Source organism: Haemaphysalis longicornis, unplaced genomic scaffold, assembly GCF_048455015.1.
Source record: "Haemaphysalis longicornis isolate Haplotype H1 unplaced genomic scaffold, Haemaphysalis longicornis Haplotype H1 scaffold_6, whole genome shotgun sequence".
NCBI classification, from domain to species: Eukaryota; Metazoa; Arthropoda; class Arachnida; order Ixodida; family Ixodidae; genus Haemaphysalis; species Haemaphysalis longicornis.
Genome location: NW_027526407.1, coordinates 127,589,461 through 127,604,468, shown reverse-complemented (window position 1 = coordinate 127,604,468; position 15,008 = coordinate 127,589,461). Strand labels below are relative to the sequence as shown.

Genomic DNA, 15,008 nt, shown 5'->3' with positions numbered 1-15,008 from the left:
CGTCAGCGGCGTGCGTTGGCGACTCAGCGGCGTTATAGCGGCTTGATAACTGCGTGGTGTACACGTGATACTACAAACCCGATGGACGAGATGGAAGAGAAGGCGGCGAGGCGGTGGGCTGCGGGGGCCGAGCGCAAGCGCCGCAAGCGGGCCGACAACCGTGCATTCGCACTTTCACATTCTCCCCCTCGGGGAAATGCGGGGGAATTTTTTCCTTCCGCAGCTCCCTCTCAAGTGATTTGCGCATGTCAGTCATCTCTTGCCGAAATTTTTTTAACAGCATGTCTAGTTCACCGCAACGCACACTCATGGTAGAAATGTGGCAGCAGCAACAGCAGAACGGAAGTTCAAAAAATACACGCACAGGTCACAAGTTCCGACAAAAATGCCAACCTGCGCAGAAGTAGCCGAGCTCGTCAGTCAACCAGCACGCCTGCTGCCCCTGCTGCCAAGTGAGGATTGATGCTCCGATACCTTGCTTATGTAGGCTGATCCTGCATGGGGGCGTCGCTCCTCCGCCGGTGTGACCTCGGTGCTGCGTCAGTAGCTGGCCATCGGCTGGATCGGCGGCAATCGCAGACGGTTCCTCTCGCAGGGGACAGCGATGAAATTTTATCTGCGCAGAATTAGCGGAGCTCGTCAGTCAACCAGCACGCCTGCTGCCACTGCTGCAAAGTGAGGATTGATGCTCCGATGCCTTGCTTATGTAGGCTGATCCTGCATGGGGGCGTCGCTCCTCCGCCGGTGTGACCTCGGTGCTGCGTCAGTAGCTGGCGATCGGCTGGATAGGCGGCAATCGCAGACGGTTCCTCTCGCAGGGGACAGCGATGAAATTTTATCTGCGCAGAAGTAGCGGAGCTCGTCAGTCAACCAGCACGCCTGCTGCCACTGCTGCCAAGTGAGGACGGGTTTCCGCCTAGCACGGGTTTCGGCCCACGCTTTGCTTTCTGGCCGCAGTGATAGCATTTCTGGAAGCGCGAATCTTGTTTAAGACGCTGTGTAAGGGCGAGCTTAGTTTTGAAAACAAATTGCCGTTATTTGTGACTTCCATGCCTCGGGCCCAGCGGATGACGCTTGCAGTGCGTAAGCCCAGGCGGGCACTTTTGTGGCGCCTGGTGCCTAATTATGGCTGCCCTGACGTCGGGAACCTTGGCTTTTCAACATCTGCGTGTTCTCACCGCGTATAGGAAGAGGACAAAAACGATTGAAATTTTAAAACGTCAAAAACGTTTGAAACTTCGTCAGCACCGTCTGACTCCACAATTGGGTGATTTGGAGATTCAACGCGTTCAGCTGACCAATCGAAATGGCGGCGCTGCTTAGAGTGTCCGCGAGAGATTACAATTCTGGCAAGATAGCCAGCAGCATACCTGGCTATAATTTTTCAACTCAGCTTGGATAACTGAGATTAGGCCAGGAGCACTTGGAGCTCAATGGGAGATGCCTGCGTCCTGCAGTAGACCTCAGTAGGCTGATGATAATAATTTGTATGCTAAGTACGCGAACTGTAGATTCTCTGCAATTCCCTTGGCTTACTTTGCGTTTTAGGTTCTCTTTGTGCCCTTTGTGGCAACTTTGTAGTGAATATATTATTTTTCAGTACATTCGGCGTTGTGTCGAGCTCGTGGCTCATGTGAAACTCCAGTTCAGCGCAGCCTTTTATCCGCAATTCTGCATACTTGCTTGATGTCAAATAACACCAGTAATTTTGTTACTAAAATGTGAACTGTGATCTCCGTTGGGGAAATGTGTGAAGTAAGTTTTTTTAGGTTGTTCAATTTTTTCCCCGAAAACGAAGTTGAAAGAAAACCGCAGATCAGCGAAAGTCCCTTACTTGCATTCTAAAAAAGCACTTGAGCAGCTGAGATTCTTCTTCTGTTGACAGGTTTGACTTTGCGTGAATAGGTTAACAATATGTCACGGTCACAGACTTCAGTCTTTGTTGTGGGTTTGATTCACATGGCTGAGCTGTAAAAATTTTATTTTTATATATTACGTAGAGGGGAGAAGGAATAAAAGTCACCCAAATCGTGCAATTCGAGCAGTTGAACCGCGAATTCTAACAATGAAGGTAGCAGTAGTAGTTGTATTTGTCATCTTTCACTGCCATTTTCCTGCGCAGCAAGTTTTGTTGGCTGCTTACTCCATACGATGGCCTTCTGGCAACTTTCAAAAGCTTCAGTTTTCGCAGGTGTGTCTATGCTCTGTAAAACCCTCATCATGGTTTATTGAACTCAATGCTATGTTTAATCTTGCGCTTTATTTGGCGCTGTCTGCGTAGGAGGACGAAGTGGTTTGCCTTTTTGTAACTTTGAATATTGCTACAGGGGTCGTTTTATTGCGAGCCGTGACGTTTCAACTGTGCGGGACACCATAACCGCGGGTAGAGACTTCACAGAAAATCTCCGGACCAAGAGTATTGGATTGTGCAATATTCTCTGCATTTCTCGTAGCTATTTGCCCATAAACAACATATGGTTATATGCATCAAAGTAGCACGTCAGTCTTAAGAGAAAAACAATTTCTACTAAATACAATTCTTTTTATCTGAAGTTAGCAGTAATGTAAGAATATTTGCTTGAAAAGCGTGACGTGAAGAATAAACCGTGGCTGGTCAACCAACGCAGCATCACTTACCCATGAACTCTAGGTAGAGTTCATGGATCCTCGTATTTTCAGTATGTGTATGTATTCAGGGTGATTCTGAAGGTTGTTGTGGAGGAAAAGCGAAGGCAGCCTGCAGACAGGTTGATTGAAAGTTATGTTTAAAAATTTTTAAAAGTCAAAGCAAGCGGTTTTACAGACGTTCGTATTACTTAATGCATAAACGAATAGGCATTTTAGCAGGATTTCTTGCTCTGAATGACCAAACGCAAAGTTTGCGTGAGTTCAGCAGAAAAATGACAAAAATTGTCCCCTCTAGTGACAGCAGTGGGCGGACACACTGTTACAAATATTACATCCGTTTTGTTTTTCGTTCGCGGTTCCGGACAATTTCTATTCATCCCTGAAATATTTTCTTGCTGGCGCTGGGCAGGTGAAGCTCCCAAAACGGATTGCGCTTCATGAAGAAGTTCAGCAAAAGGGCTGGACGTGAACCTTCGTTTGTCCTTACGCGTGAGAAATGCTGACTGCCGCACTTTGTCCTGAGGAACAACGGGATCAAATAAACAAAGACGTAAAAAAATTCGCAAACAAGAATAGGCAAACAAGACGAGAGACAAACTATATAAGGCAATATTCGAGGAACAATAATGCCCGCAGTACACTACACCCGTTACTGGAATGTAACCCTAAAAGTTCTAGGGGAGCAAAAAATCATGGTTGAAAAGGTCGTTACATGATGCCTGCGACGTTTTCGCTACTTATGCTCAGACGTTTATGTTCAGACGTCATGCTACTCAGGCATTTATGATTCATATTTTTGTGCAAATAAATTGAGAACAATGGTTGAACTACGACAAGGTATATGAGAAATATAAAAGAATGATGCAAACATAGGGCGATATATTTGCGAGTACGGTGAGTGTTCTTTTTTTCTAGTTGAACTCAGGCGAGATACGGTATCAAAATTATGCACGCTATCAAACAGCTTTTTATAAGGGTGATTTGTATCTCACCTTTAATGGCATAAGGCAGACAAAAAGTAACATTGGTTTGCTTTGCAATACTGTTTGTCGTAACGAACTCAAGAGGAGATAAGCTGCTCACGGATACCTTCGCAAAAAATAGGATTTTTTCAGTGTAAAAATCACTTGCTAAATTTTAGATAATTTCAAATACACGGACCTTGTCCATATTTCCAAAATGTGCTTTTGGCATACGACTTATACCTCGGACGAGCACTTCGTGCAAGCAATTTTGAGTGCATTCACGTGCATGTATTCCCTTCCGCGCTTTATTTTGCAAACGAATTTTAAAGTTTTGCTCTTTAAGTAGGTCTCAACATAGAATGCTTAAAAAGGGTGCATTTTAAACGCACCAAGTCACATTTAATGCGATGCAAGTAGCTAAATTCCTAAAACGTAGTTGTAATTGAGTTGTGGGCATCGCTGGATGACTTACTTCATCTTCTATTGTTTTAAAGCTTCCGAAAGTTTAATAGAACTACCGCAAGAATAAGAGCGTGGCAGTAGAAAGATCACGCATAGTGACGGAATAAATGAGTCAGTCCTACGGCTCTTGCTGCATCTACCGTCTCAGCCGGCGTTTTCGTGCGGTTTCCTTTGCATGCAATGGTGGGTCGTCTGGGCCTGCCGTTACAATGGCGAATGCTGTTTTCTTCGGTGTTCGTGGCATCCACGAAGAGGGTGCTTTGGCCTGGAGGGTGTTTTTTGTAGCTATTGTGTGCTGCGTTCTCTTCTGCATTGATGATGTGCTGGGTGCATATGCTTCGGCAGCGGTTTTATGATTCAATTGTTTCTCATTTGGTGTGGAAGGGCCTCTCAGCTATTCTTGCCATGGTGTTGATACTGAGCTGTTTTAGTATAATTAGCCTTTGGATGTTTTAGTGAGACCGACTGTTTGATTTGTAATTGGTGCTTCTAATAAGTCGTCGAAATTGTTGTCTATTGGTAGCTGATCGGGTATCCGTATTACCGGTATGTATGCTTTGCTAATTTGCGTCTTTTTTGCTTTCACTTCTTGGGCTATTAGATAGAGGTATGGCATACAGTAGGTAAGTTAAGCTGATTACAAGAGCTTGAATGCGGTTAATTTCGCCTCACTCCTTACGCCCTGCTCTTGGATTGGTGATTCTTTACATTAGGCATATTGTTTGGTTAACACGTGTTGAGAGATTCTTGATGTGTATCGTGTTTGAGCGGTTAGCTTTCATGTGCAATCCCATTAATGTGGTTGTTATCTTATGTGGAATTTGGAGGGAAATCTGTGGAGATGCGTTGTCTTTTTTTGTTTTAGGTGAGAGCAAAAGTATATATGACTGTCATGGGGAATAGGTTAGTCTTGATTTGTTGGCAGCATTTGAGACTGCCTCTGCCGCAGTTTGAAGGTTGCTTTCTGTGTGAGCGTCAATGTCGTAATGTATCCACTATTTGATATCACCCGCGTTAGAGTAAAACTTAATGTGGGTATTTTGTTTAGTTGTCGTGGTCATGTTTAGTATGGCTAAGTTTAGGAGCAGTGGTTACATTTCGGCCCGTTGCAGGGTACCCTTAGCTGGTAGTGTTGCCGAGTCTGACTTCACATCTCCTGGTGATATTCTTGCTGTTCTATTTGAGAGAGCCTTTTCGAAGTATCGGTAATTTCTTTGTCTGGAGTTCTTTTCTCGTAAGATCTTTAGGATAGCTGAGTATTTAACGTTGTCGATGGTTTGGGGAGGACGAAGACTAGGATTTATTTTGTATCAAATTGAGTTGTTAGGGTGATTTTTTTTGTTTAGGTTGCAGTACTATATCTTGCGTAGAGAATCTAGCTGGTAAACGTATCATCAATAGTGGTCTTACTTGGAGTCTGTTTAACTGCTCTGTCAGTCTAGCATGTATTATGTGCTCTAGAAACTTGCCTTGGCATGGCATTAGTAATGTCTGTTTTAGATGCTCAATTTTGAGGGAAGTAGCAACGTGCAAACAGTCCTGCATTTTCCCCGGAAACCATCGTCGTTCCCTCAAGCCGCCACTGTAGCCCCAGAATAATGGTGGCAAAAGTTGGAATGCGTCCGGATCTTCCACAGGTGGAACGACAAAGACACTTGAAGGCATGTTTTCTTATACCTAGACGAAGCAGCTCGAACTTGGCCCGAGAACCACAAGAGCTGTTTGACTAACTGGCTCAATTCAAAAGTAAGTACCTAAAGGCCTTCACTACCGTAGTGAGACAAAAACGAGATGCGCTTTTGCTTGAAACTCTAACGCAAAACCCCAACGATGCGGTCGTGATCTTCGTCGAGGAAATGAAGCGACGTTTTGCGGTGCATACCCAGTAATCGCGGAGGAACGTTTGGTTGCTAATGTAAGGCGTAAACCAAAAGCTATTCGCTTGCCTTCTTCGGAACCCTCCTTTGAAAGTCTCTTAGGCATCTTAGGCCACCAATCGGCATCTTAGGGCACCAAGATATAGAAAACGCCAGAAAGTCATACAAGGCGGTACTTTCACCCTATCAATGCGCTGGTTTCGGATAAACAGTTCCTTGAACGTTAGCTCTGATACAGTTAGCGAGACAATTCTTGCCGTCGTCAGAGAGGCTCCAAAAACTTTTTCCAACGACTCCACAACCCTAAATAACTTCCCTGAGCGAAGTGCTCTGGGAAGGAATTGCGCACGCACGGGGCACTCCTACGCCGTCGAAGCACCCTGTGAGCGGGAAGCTATAGCATAACCCGAACCTGTTCTTCGACCTTCACCAGCTCAAAGTCTTCACCATGAGGCCCCGCCGAACTACTGCCCCAGTCGCCCACCCCACCGCCAGTGTTCTGAAAACCATCGCCAAGAAAGACCGTCGTATGGAAAATCCCCGACCATCATCCGCTGTGCCGCAACTGCGGCAAAGAAGACCACATTTACTGTCAGCAGCCCTACAAAGAACTCGGCATTCGAGGTTTCTCTGTGGTTTCTCTAACTTCTCATTTCCAAACTGTTCGGGACTACAGTTTACCACCAAATTTACTTATTTCATTCATCCAATTATTTGCTTGCCCTCCCATTTTTTTAATCCCATCTCTGGCTATCCACTGGATTATTCCAATTGTTCCCCATTTGTAGGTTCGCCTCACTACATGGCCAGCTGAAGAGGTTTTTTATTTTAACTATCATAATCTTACGAAGCCAAAGGTTACGTAGTTAGCTTGAAGAAAACCAACCCTATTAGATCGAACTCGTGTTCTGTTAGCAACTCAAAGAATAGACAGGCGGCGAAGCAGCACCCAACCAAATGACCTGCGCAGGCGAGTGTCACGGACTGGAATACCAAAGCATCTGCTCTGCCCGCACTTACCTCTCGGCGTTAGTGTTTTTCGAACCGCCGAATCACATGCAAGACACTGTAGGTCAAAGAATATTCTAGGCTGGTGACGTTAGCTCGAAACACTCTCCCTATCAAAGGAGATAGCATGTACGTCATAAAAAAGGAATAAAACACCGGTTTCACTTGGCCCACAGATAACAGATAAAACATCCTGTTGGAGCCGGTCAGCAAAAGCAAAACATCTATAAACCCAACGCATGGATCACAGCACTACCCCCCTTAAGAGTAATTTGACCTGATCCTAGAATACAAGGAATTCCAAACAACAAAAAAGTCCGTCATCTATCTGGCGATAGTAACGTTTCAGGCGAACCACATGGACGACTTCGGATGGGGTGCGTCGTCATGATGTTCCGGAATCACCATCACCTAGTAGGTAAGTTGGCCAACACGTTGCAGAATCTTTTAGGGTGGGAAATACCACTGCAGAAGCTTCTCACTTAGCCTACGTCGTCGGATGAGAGTCCAAACCCACATACAATCACCTGGCGGTACTGGGAGTCTCGGCGTTGCAGGTTGTAGCGTCCTTAATCCACCAGCTGCTGGTTCGTTGGGCGAGGTCGAGCGATCTGGCGGGCCTCATCCGCACCCTGAAGGTATCCTTGGACGTCGGAGTTGAGGTCGTCTTCTTCCACGTGGGGAAGCATGGCATCAAGCATCGTATTCGGCCGTCTTGCGTAGACAAGCTGAAACAGTGTCATGTGCGTAGTTTACTGGGTAGCCAAGTTGCACACAAACGCAACATACCGAAGGACGTCGTCCCAAGTTTTATGTTCGACTTGGACGTACATAGACAACATATTCGCAATCGTCTTTTTCAGAGGTTCAGTTATCTCGTTGGTTTGGGGCTGGTACACTGTCATTATTCGGTGATCCCTGTTGCTGTAGAATAATATCCTTTGCATTAGCTCCGCAGTAAACGCCGTTTTGCGGTTTGTAATTAGTACTTCAGCGGTTCCATGTCTCAGCACATCTTGGTTTATTGAGAACTTCGCCAGTTCTTGTGCAGTCCCCTCGAAAGAGCTGCGGTCTCTGCGTAGCGTGTCATGTAGCCTGTTGTGACGAGAATCCACTTGTTCTCAGATCATGACGTAAGAAACGAGACCAGGAGGTCCATTTTATTTGGTAGGAAGGGCCTGGATTGGACGGCGATCGGCTTCAGAAGTCCGGCGGGTCTTCTCGGCGGCGTTCTTCGTCGCTGACAGTCATTGCAGCTCCGGACGTAGTGGGGGACGTCGGATTTTAAGCGGGGCCAGTAGTACTTCGCCTTGATTTTTTAAATAGTGCGAGCTGTGCCAAGATGTCCAGAAGACAGGTCGCCGTTGCACGCTAATGAAATTTCATCACTAAGGTCTACAGGAATGACATTAATCTAATACGTTCTCATTCTGGGCCTGAAATTCTTCTTCACAAGGACGGAGTTTTTTAGTCTGAATGCTGGTAAGTTTTGTTCGAGTGCACTGGCCATGGGGACGTTGCGTCCTTCGAGGTTGTCCATCATGACGCGTCAGTCACGGTAGGCACGCTCCGTGGCGGCTATGTCGCTCTCTGTTACGACTCTGAAGAATGCGTTGTCTTCATCGGAGTCCAGTGGTGGTGTGTCGGATGGTGCGCGGTACAGGCAGTCGACGTCGCAGTGTTTCTTGGCGGAGTTATAGATGATTGTAACGTCGAACTCTGCCACGCGTGAGCCCCTCCGCCCAAAACAGCCAGCGCGGTCCTTCAAATGAACAAGCCAATACAGCACCTGGTGGTCTATCAAAGCCTTCAATTGTCTCCGAACACTTGGTGACGAAATTTTAAATGTCCCACATAATTGTGAGGCACTCTTTTCCAGGATGCTGAGTAGTTTTTCTCCTCATTCTACAGACCATGGCTGGCAAAGGCGATTAGTTTTTTGGAACGGCCTTGCTTTTGACGAGGACGGCATCCTGGCTTTTATAACTGGCGTTCCTGTGCAGTTCCGTTTCGGCGTCTTCGTCGAATTGAGCGAGCACGGGTGGATTTACCCGGCGGTATTGCGGCTCGCAGAATCGTTTTTTGAGGTCGTTTCCAAAGCCGGAAGGGTTGCTATCTTTCTTCAAACCTGTGAGTGGTTTTGCAATGCGTGCAAAGTTTGCGACAAAGCACCGGTATTATGCGCACAGTCGTACTAAATTTTTGCACGACCTTCCTGTCTTTCGGTCTTGAGAAGTTCGCTATGGTCGAATTTCTCCCCGACTAAGGCAGGGCCCCGAGGCATTGACGACAGAGCCGCAAAACGTGAGCTCCTCGTACGCGAAGCGGCAATTTTCAGGCTTAAGCTTTAGCAATGACGAGCGAATAGCTTCGACTGCAACGTGGCAAGGTGTCTGTCAAGGTGCTCGTCAATAAAGAGAAAATTGACCACATTGTGTTTCGATGATGTTTGAGATGACGATGTCGGCACAACACAAAGAATCTGTATAGATTAGGAATTCGGGAACACCAGTCATAAGAATATGATTTGCTACAAGCAGTTTGCCGTAAGCCTTGCAAGTAAAGATACTAGTGTTTCTAGTTAGACGTTTACAGGAAATAGAGTCTGTTACGTGCGCAGCACAGGACACAGAACTGGGCGTTTTTTTAGGTGTCTGTGCAAAATTTAGAAAAATCTTATTTGTGCATCGGAGACAAGAAATGTTGTGGTGCCGCACTTCTGACATACGATTTTTCTGGACACTTGTGAAGGCTACATACAATATCGTGCGAGGAGGCAGTGCTAACGGATGTATTGACGGTGGTCTGATAACACGATATCGAGTTCGACGCTTCTTCTTCTACTGTGATAGCGAAGGGAGCATAAAAGGGTGGTTTATTAAAACGATGTTGAGATGTGGACGTATTGTAAAAACTGAACTTAAAGAATGGTGAGGCATTGAGAACCTTGTATAAGCAAAGAGATGGCTTACGAATGCTCGCTCACGTTATAGACTCCGTTTGTTACAGTCTACATAGAGGATTTAAACAGGACTAGTGCGGATGACGCACACGCTAGGCGGAGCCCAGATTAGGCACAGGGCGCAGCACTTTGAGGAATTTTTTAGTGGAATACCCATAGATGACACTTCCGGAATCTAATAGTGAGCCTATTAGCTAGTAAAACACGGAAGAGGAATTGTTTGTCAGCATCAAAACAAATATGCGAGAGAACCTTGAGGGCAGTCATTGTTGTTAAGCACTTATGTTTGAATTGTTTGATACCAGGGATGAATAAGAGCTTTTAATAAAGAATTATACCGAACAACTTGTGTTCCTTTTTCACTAAAATCGGGACACAGTTGCGTTTGGTGCCTCGATGTGGCCGCATACAACAGCTTTTGTAAAACAAAACACAAGTGCTCTTTTTAGAAGAAATATAAAACCATTGCTTTCTGCACAGTGAGCTTGCTTGTTAACACGAAGGTAGACTTGGTGCTCACAGACACACAAGTTATAGGATTCGAAGGATTTTTGTCAGTCTTCTTTATAGATGAAACAAGAAATAATGGTGGCATTGCCTTCATAAGGGAATTTATGTTGACAATAAACAGAGTGCACCTCAACACTCCACCATTCAGTACGCCATTTTTCTGCACCTGAACCCTACAGAGTGAACTTCCAAATTGCACGCGACAGGAGGTTGTCTCAGATGTATGACTGGCAAGCTAGTTTATATCTTTACGGGCATAATAAAGGAGTTCGGGTCACTGATGAAGCCATAGGTTAAGCAGTATCATACGCTTTTTCAAGATTAAAAAGTGCTCCATTCTGCACTACTGTTGGAAGTTGGCTCCTTTGTTATATGACCCTGATGAAACGAGTTGATCGTTAGTAGATCGCCCCGCTCTGGAGCCTGCATGGCAGCACTCGAGAAGACTGTTCTACTGGAAACGCAGACAAGTTTTGAGGTAATGTGAGAGGTATAAACGATTACACGTACGAAGTGCCGCAACAGTGTGTCAATGTATATGCGAATTCGTTTTTTCCAAAAACAATTCGTGAGTGGAATGCTTTGCCATTACCACTGGTGCATTGTGATTCACAGGAAAATTTTGAGGAAAGGCTGGAAGATTTTTTTCTGTAATTACAGTCTACTATTTTGATTTAGTGCAATTTGTTTGTATGCTTACTACCTCTGCACTGTTTTTCCTTTAGCCTCAATATCGGTGTTTCCACTGTATGCCATGTAACATCACCAGGTTGATGTCTTGCTGTATAAATGGCTGTATGATCTGAATGTATTGATGTTTGACATTCTTAGCATGTCCCACCCCTCTAACAGCCGAAAGGCTAACAGTATTTGGAAATAAATGAAATAAATAAAATCTTCAAAATCTACCCGCACCAACAGGCACCAATAGAAACAATGAATAAGCAGTGGCTGTTCATCTTAAGAGGCATTTTACACGCGTAAAGGAAAGAAATTGAATGAAGAATTTATGCTATCAGGCTACATTTATCAACTGGCTCCTTTTTAATTGCTCATTTTATCAACTGGCCAACAAACTGCTAGTATATATTTTTCCGTAGAGTCCAACCACACAAAGTTAAATTCATTTTGAAAACACGGTTTTCCTTCACTGTCCTTTTTTCCCCTGGTTGTGATGCCAAATTAACAGCTTTCGCATAATTTTTGTAATTAGGTATAGTGCTTTCCTGTAATAAAGAATGCTGTATATATAACGATAATCTCTGATCAATATCTTGTAATGAACACATTTACATCATGGAAAATGAATTTCGCAGAGCTGGAATACAGTATGTATTGTATGTTGGTTGTGGTGGTAGTAACTCTCGTGGTGCATTTCATAGGGCCAAGCAGAAAAGGTTGAGAAGGTGGTGTCTTCTGCCTGTCTTCCTCCCCTGTTCCTCAATCGTCGAAGAGAAATACGAGGAATTTAGCGGCAACTTCTGCCATCTGAAATACCTGAAGTTGGCCTTGCGGGTTTGGCTGAGCAAAGCAGTGTCCTATTGCTCCGTATTGGTTACGTTAAGTGCGTTGCTCATTACATTTGCAGCGGCTTGTTGATTCTGTTTGGCAGAGCAGGACCCCAAGATGTCGTAGCGGTTTTTCCGACACACGCGTAGCTTATAATCCACAGAGTATGCGTTTTGGTAGCAGCTACTGACGGAAAACCGGTTGTAATACAAGTTGGTCTGTGCATGCTTCTCTGCTACAGGCCTATTTTTGGTAGGGCTGGGATGTGCGGTGGGATGCTTGCGTCTTTCCTACATCTAATAAGCTTTGACGTCTCGATGACACCCCAAGCCGAGTTTTTTTATCTTACAAGGGTTGGGGATGTCAGATTGATACCTTCCGGTGGTGTCGTAGGGCCCCCATTTCCTGTCAGACCTGTATGGGTACGTGTTTATGCAACGTGAATTTTTTTTCTTACTTTCACAAGCATACTGGAGTTTCGGGACAATACATTACACTCGCAATATTTGTAACCAACGATTTTGAGTTGCTGACGTATATTTTCGCGCTGGAATTGTACATGGACCAAATAATGCCCAACCTCTCACCTTTCGTTTGTAGCCTGATTGCTGGGAATGCTGCCGTGAGTAATTGTGAAGTCAGGGTCATGAACTCAGGGTCAAAATAATCCGTTGCGCCAAAGTCAACTGCGGGAACTGATTGTTGAAAGCGGTGTTACAGTGCACGTGCCTTTCCTGTCTGTCTTCGCGGTGGAGATTCAGATCACGTCGTTGGAGAGTAGGGTAATACAGACCAGCGCTATCGAGTTTTCGGTGGTATCCTCATTCGGGCACGCCACTGTCGTGTATTATGAATAAAAGAGAGCGAAAAATTTGTCTTCCTGCCTGGCTGTCAGATAGCCTTTCGTAATAGGCCGTTCTATATGCCTTTACTAATTCTTCGAGAGTTTTGGAAGGGCAAATGCTTTAAACCTATTGATTTACATCTGAGTAGAAGGCGGATCGCTCATTTCAAAGAATTCTTGATTAGACGACTAATTGTAGTGCCTCCAGTGATGGTTATGCAGAAGTGGAGTCAAATATCTTATTTAGTGCAGTTCGATTACCTAAATGAGGCGTAATAGGTTTTCACCTATCATGTCTCAGCACCTACTCGCAACCAGTGCAATTATTTGGGTGGTCAGTTCCGCAATTTTATGGGGAGCTTGTCCGCAATGGAGGAGCTTGTCTGTCGACGCACTCATCGCAAGTCCGATGGCTTGTTTCACTGGCTTGCGTATTATTGTGCCCACCTGGCGCTTTTTTCTCTTGTTCATCAGGGGGTAAGGTGTGGCGTACGTTATTCTTGACACCACAAAGGCAAGTACCAGCCTCAGGGTGTCGTTCTCCTTCAGTCTTTTCCACCTTGTTGCCACCCGCCGTGGCATATGCAGGAGCTGTCCTGAGGAGTACATACGCTTGCGCACAGACATAGTGGCCTTGCTGTCTGCCTGGATGATGAGCCCCAGAATCCTAAATCTGGGCCCTAAAACCATGTCTTCGCCCTCTTGTACCACCTTCACGTCTTCCATCTGTGTCTTGGGCGCCCGAGGGCGGACAACCACCAGTTCAGAATTTTGAGGCGAACATCGCAGTCCACACTCATTCGCGTATTTACCAACCACATCTGCGCCTGCTTGCAGCGTATCTTGAAACCACCCTAAGAAATCCACCTTCGCCGTCCAGAGCGAAATGTCGTCGACGAAGGCGGGCTCGGCGAAGGCGCGTCCAGAGCAAAATGTCGACTACTCCGAGTGCATTGGGCAGGCCTAAGAGTGCCATAGTAAAGAGACGTGGTTGCAGGACGGATCTCTGTGGGGTCCCCTTACTTCCCAACACTATGGGAGGAGATACCGCTTCCCCCCCCTTGATTCGAGCGCTCTCCGCAGCCTGTGCCCTGAAGGTTGGCTGGGATGCTAGCATGGAAAATGTTGTCAAACGCTCCTTTGAGATCTAGCGCCAAGATTGCTCTAGGCGATTGCTTGGTGGCTTGTTTTATGACCTCTTCCGTCAGTTGCAGCAGTACGTCCTGCTTGCCTAGGTGCCTCCGAAATCCGAACATAGAGTCCGGATTCTGATCAGTGATGGCCCGATATTTTTGCAGCCTATTCAAAACCATTCTTAGATGTCACTCGAATTAGGGGGATATATTTGTGCATAAGAGTCTTAAATTATGTTTTGAAGAGCGTTAAGTTGTCATCAAATGAGCACTCCTAAAGTGCCGAAAAAATTATGTGAAAAAGAAGCTAGTATATGATTAATGGCCTCAAAATTCGCTTCCGCGTAGACTTGAATTAGCCTGTGCTATCAGTGATTTCGGTGCGAGCGGGATGGCATTGTAAAATGACAAGCGGAGTGGTCGCTTAGACCGGGAAGAACATTTACAGATGACACAGTTTCAGGCCGTGTTGTTCGTACGAGGTCAAGAAAGTTAGCGGTAGAACAAGTTACGCGAGTGGGGTTTTTTTTTGTTGGGACAAGAAAAAGTTGAGCACATATGAAGAAACGATAGCCATTCGGCTTAGCCATTACGATTGGGCAGGAGTCTTTCCATATATTTCCGGGAAAACGAAAATCACCTAGAAGAAACGCTGCGGCTTTTGCAAACCTAACAATGACGTGTGTAAGCAGCAATGTAAATCGTCACAAAAAAGCCCCCCTCAATGAGGGGCCAATAACAAACAGAGAATTTAATATCAGTAAAGTTAATATACATACGAGTGCAAATGAACTCAAAAGGCCATGATATGGCAACGACGTATAATTTTATCGCTCTTAATATAGCTAACAGCACGCCACGACCAATGCATGTCCCATTGTCGCATCGATAAATGCCGTACTCGTTCTTGCAGGAAACGAGCTCGCATTTTTTTTACTTTAACAGATAACCAATTTCTCTCAAAACGACGATGTGGGCATTGCATGTGGCGATTACGGCTGATGATTTGTGCGGCCTATTTAAAATGCTCCTTTTATTCCTAAAGATACAAGCACAACTTCGCTTGGTTTGTGACTGAACGGTCGCGCATGCCTATGGGGTAGCATTACG

General features: G+C 45.4%; 1 pseudogene; it reads right to left on the bottom strand.

Annotated features, from left to right (window-relative positions):
• LOC144143241 (uncharacterized) overlaps positions 1-13,491 on the bottom strand; it is a 42,910-nt pseudogene extending 29,419 nt beyond the window's left edge.
• Between the last annotated feature and the right edge of the window lie 1,517 nt (positions 13,492-15,008).